Raw genomic sequence first — 6,000 nt, forward strand, 5'->3', positions numbered from 1 at the left:
AAATGGAATTGATTTCATCGAATACACATTAGATACAACCCTGAATGCCGAAGGGAGGGAGAATATTGTCACTCCTTTTTTTAATATAAGAATGAATCATGTTTGTTATTTGATTCCATTATATCCATAATGGACCTGTTTACCTGTCGCTTTTGCCCCTTCCATCCATTTGTCACAAGCAGGTAATATCTGCACTAAAATATTGATTCCCATCTATTCGAAAACACATTAACAAACAAATATTTTGAACACAGAGACCTGCGACAGTGTCTAGTGGGACTTTTTTTTTTTTATATCAGAGATAATTTTGATATATATTTTTGTTTTGTTCATCACTAAAATATATCAATCATTGTGCTCCGAGCACCGAAAATGTGTTTCCATGGCAACAAAAGCTTTTCTGGATAAAAGGGGCTGTCAGGGAGAATATTTTCCTTTATAACTCTGTCATAATCATAAACATTAGTACAATACACTCTCTCTCACGCACGCACATCAGCGAAGCCCATTAAAGGCCACTATAAAAGAAGGAGGCTTAAAAGTAAAGGATGATAAAGAACCACGCTCGCAAAGTGGAGGTTATTTTTACAGATTTTAAGGGGAGGGGAAGATGATAAATCTGAGTTGGGAGGCAGTAATAAGAGAGGATGGCAGGCAACACAACATTATCAGGCTGTTTGTGCTGTGTGGAAGTGCTGGAGGGGGGAGGGCCGCTGAGGAGAGCCTTTACCCGCACGACACCCTCTGATTGATAGTGGAATAAAGGTCGTTCCGTGTGATGAATGAATATTTCGATATAACCCAATCACGGTGCACAGGAAAACGAATGACTGGATGAGAACAAGATGAGCCGGTCCACTGAGGGCACGGCACGCGGGGCCAGCAGAGACACTAAATCACAAAATAACAGAATTGAACTTTATGTGGCCAGAAATGGGAGAGCATTTGGAGAGACGGGGTTGAAAATGTTATCTGGATACTCTCAGCTTTTCTGTCAATACTAAATCCATGAAGAAAGAGAAAGAGGCGGGGGAGAAGCAAGAGATGGAGCCAAGAGTCTTTCCACAAGACATTTAGAGGTCATGCTCTACAGTGAACGTGGTAACTGTGGAGTTGTTCATAAAGTGGTTAACTCACAGCGAGATGTTTCGTTTGTGCACGAGGGTCAGTTTGATGGAATATCAGCTCCCATTTGTCTGAGAGCCACAGATGGCTGAGCTGAAGACAAATGCTGCAGTTAGACAGCCAAAACAACATTTTTGTCCTGATGTGCACGGAATTGTATTGATTAATATCACTGACAAAACGAACTAGCTAAACAACGGTTACACTCTGATGGGAAATGAAAAGGCTGCAAGGATGAGATAAGTATCTGTGATTGCGCATTAGGTGACAAGTGAGTCAGTGAATCATTCGATTCAACCGATTCTTTTAAAACTCTTAGGCTGTGTCCAAAATCGCCCCCATCCACGTGGAATTAAGATATTTTCTATGAGTGCGCGAGACTTCTGATTCATTAGCCACTCTAGGAAAATTACTAGAAGAATAATGGTAAAACCTTTTGCGCTACAATCCAGTGTGTTTATGAATACGATACTAAATTAAAATAATATGATGAGAAATACCAATTTGCAATATCAAGCACCATAACAAGCTGTTTTGTACAGCTAAATGGATGTGGATGACACCAGAAACCTCACACATTCAATTTACAAATGGCAACGGCATTCTTATGTTAGAAATACATTGTGCACTATTGGGTTTTTCACACTGCGCTTAAACGTCTTAAGCTGCGCTTATCGTCTTTCTAAACACCGTAAAGGAATGTTTGGTAACACTTTACTTGAAGGGGTGTGCATAAGACTGACATGACACCTTCATAATCTTGACATGACACGTGTCATGAATATGAAGGAGGTTTTATGCATGTTTATGACAACTGTCATTAAGTGTCATTCGCTCAATTATGTCATTTTTAATGCAAAGATGACATTGTTTGAGATGTCTTTGTTACGACAACTTGACATAAACCAACACATCATAACCTGTCAGTGTCTTAGTCATGACAACTTGACATTAGCAAAACATCATAACCTGTCATAAACATGACATAGCAGATTAATTATCAAACTTAAAAAACTACTTAGCTTTATGGGTTAACATTACATTACATTATTTTGGTTACACTTCAGTATAGGGAACACATATATAATATTTCCCTCAATAAACTCTTAATTTACTGCTTATTATAGTTAATTGTTAGGTTTAGGTATTGGGTAGGATTAAGAATGTAGAATAAGATCATGCAGAATAAGGCATTAATATGTGCTTTATAAGTACTAATAAATAGCCAATATTTTAGCCATATGAATGCTAATAGTAATAAGCAACTAGTTAAAAGACCCCAAAATAAAGTGTTACCGTTATTTTATAACAGTGTCATCTTTTTTACGAAATTTGAAATTGTCTATTATCTGACCTTCTGTTGGAGGAAACTTAAAAAAACAAAACAAAACAAAAAAACATGAAATGAAAAATAGTCATGATGCTGTTATAAAATTATTTGTCAGAGTATTGTCACTTAATGACATTTTAATGACAAGTTCAATTTGTACCACTGTAGTTGAGCTCAAGATACATATTTATGACACTATTATAATGGCCTCATGATAGCCAATGTCAAAACCAACCACATGACAGTTTAATGTAATGTTAACCATAAAGCTAAATGATGTCAAGTTGTCATGACAAAGACACTGACAGGTTATGATGTATTGGTTTATGTCAAGTTGTCATAACTCGGACATCTCAAACAATGTCATCTTTGCATTAAAAATGACATAATTGAGCGAATGACACTTAATGACAGTTGTCATAAACATTCATAAAAACTCCTTCATATTCATGACATGTGTCATGTCATGATTATGAAGGTGTCATGTCAGTCTTATGCACACCCCTTCAAGTAAAGTGTTACCGAATGTTTCACACTTGTAATTTAGAAGTGTGGTTAGCACTGCGTTTTACCCGGGGTTATGAAACCCAGCTTTTGTGGTGCCAACCCCACATTGTGGTGCCAAACTCGTACAGTGTGAAACAATGCGGTGTTAGAATGTTACAGCGAGATGCTTAGCAACAACCAACCAATTGCATACTCGTATGTGCCTGCTTTGGACAGTCACGGAAACAAGAAACCTTTATAGTCTGAAATGTCCATTCAGTATAAACTCGATAGTACAGTCAGCAATACGAGGATGAGCAATGCTAGAGCTTTTATGTAAACTCCAATCAATGACACTGGCACCACAAATATGCAAATATGGTAACCCAGGGTTTAGGAATGTACAATATGAAACTTCAACTTATGAATACCCAGAATTAATTGTTAACCCTGGGTAAATTATGAGCAGTGTGAAACGTGAAGCAAGATAACCCAGGGTTTACCCGGGGTTTAGATTGGCCCAGGGTTAACTATTTCAAGTGTGAAAAGCATTTATTTGAGGTGACAGCCATTTGCAGTGGTGTCTGAAACCACAGTAGACATTATCGAGTGAATTTATTCAATCCCATAATCCTCCTAAATAAAGAGTGCACAACCGACGTACACTCAACAGCTAGCCACTAGAGAATAAATGCACTGTGAGTGAGTCGACGAATGATTTCATGCATGTTGCAAGAAGATAGTGTCAGGCACACTAATCCACTCACTTGTTTTCACTAATTCAGTCAACAACATTAGTGGAGTAATGAAGGGAATAATAAACGAGGAAATAGGGTTGATTTCAGATACAGCCCTACTTCATTCTGAAACGAAACAAGTATAAGTGAGTCATTGAATTATTCACTCAACCGAATAGTTCAAAAACACTGGGTTCATTCAGGAACACTGGAGACACACATGTCCTGATTCTGCTGTGGCTATTTTTGTAGGCAGAGCATAAAAAGTCAAGGTAATTGGCAATGTAAGTTACTAAATCTTATTGTTAATTGATGTATAAAAGTAATATGAGATGGTTTTCATATATTACTGCAGGAATATCTCTGGTTCTACAGATGACTATAGCCATTCAGAAGGATTTCAAATTAATTGTTGAATAAGGCTTAATGGACTGTGCTGTGTGTTAATTACCCCACAAAACATTAAATAACCATTTTGAAAAACATCAACGTAGTCAATGGAAAATCATCAATTAGTTAAGTCTCTTTGCTTAATTAACAGAAAATGTCTTGGACATCTTGTCCTTTTCCCAATTAAAAAGTCCACACAAGCACAAAACAAGAGGGCATTATTTGCTTGTCAAATACTATCATATTTCATAAGGCATCATAATGCGGGTGACTGTAGAGAGAGAGAGAGGGAGAATTTTATTATTGCTTTTCCTTAGTCATTTGCTTCTTTATCTTCTGACTGTGATGATATCAGAATGCCACAGAGTAGATGTAACAGGCAAAAGATAAAACTGAAACGTCTCACTCCAGTTAACTCTGTTTCACTTTCTGCCGACAGAAATGTTCATCTGCATGTCCAATAGGATCATCTCTTGCACTCAGATTAAAGTCAGAAAAGCTCAGACATATCTGCTCACTTTTAGTCCTCTTTTCTTTTTGTCACTTTGCTTTTTGACACTGTACCATCTGTCTCACGGCATGAGTTTTTCAGCATTATCCAGTTATCTAAGAGGTAAGGCATGTACCGTTCAGGTTGCTACCTTGACAAAATCAATGTCTGATACTACTGTCTTCGGAGCACACTATGATCTTAGGTGAAGAGAAGAAATAAAAAAGACAAATGACAATAAAACAAAGCTGGACAAAGGAGTGCAATTCAGCTCTGTGAATCAAAACAAATAAGTTTTTTTTTTTTTTATAGAGTATGCTGAAATTATTCAGTGTTATGAACACAACACCCAGAGTACAGGAATTAATGGACCATTACAGGAAAAAGAAATGTCCATTTACATAGTACAAATGATGGGAAAGGTCCATGCACTGCTGGCACTTTCCACAAACAGGGTATACTTTTTTTTTTTTTTAAGCATTAGAGCCACAAATCCCTTGATTTTAGTTTTGGAAACTATTATATTGCAAGATAAACTGTTAAAAAGTTAAAGTAACTAGAATTAAAAGTAAATAGTTTTCAATCCATCAAAAGTCTATACCCCCCACCCCCTAAAAATGGCCTGTATCAAATAATTAATGTTAAAAAGAGATACAACAAAAGAAGAGGTGTAACCAGAAATCAAAAATTCATGTAAATTGGAAAAAGGTGCAACACTCACTCTTGAAGTCATAATTTTGACTAAATCTATTGAACTGCTATTCAATTTGTTAAAAAATCTATTTTTTAATTTATAATTAAATTATGAAAAATTATGAAATTAAATTTAATTTATAATTAATTTAAATGCTAATTATGAATATAAATTGTAATGTTGACTGCACTTGTCATGCTCAACTGATTGACAGCTTAATTTAGACTACATTTTCAACCTGTCTGTTTTTTAATGAATTTTATTTATCTTTTTTTTATTTTTTATTTTGAAGTACATTATTTATTGATAGAAAATGCTAAATCTCACAAATCAACTTTTTTTTAAGCTAGCAAAAAAACAAACAAATGAACAAAACAACAAAAACCTGCTAGCAGTATATTAAAATAAAAGAAAATAAAACAACTCATATAATATTTAGTTTGATCTCCTCAGGTTGATGATCAACAGCACTTTCATTGACCATTTGTTGAAAAAAAAAAAAAAAAAGTATTTCAGGCCCTGTTTTGTACACAAAATACTAGCTCATAAAAAGCTAGAATCACAGCTCAAATGGGATGAGTGATGTCCTTTGATGACTCCACTGTTATCATATCCAGTGGAAAATCTTGTTTTCATATTTATCTGTCTGACTTCTCTTTTTTTTTTCTCTCTCGTACTCTCCAGCCCCGATTTTCTCTCTTCTCTCATCCTCCGCTTTATCCGCCTGAGGGAAATATTTCCTCCTACA

Source organism: Megalobrama amblycephala, linkage group LG7, assembly GCF_018812025.1.
Source record: "Megalobrama amblycephala isolate DHTTF-2021 linkage group LG7, ASM1881202v1, whole genome shotgun sequence".
NCBI classification, from domain to species: Eukaryota; Metazoa; Chordata; class Actinopteri; order Cypriniformes; family Xenocyprididae; genus Megalobrama; species Megalobrama amblycephala.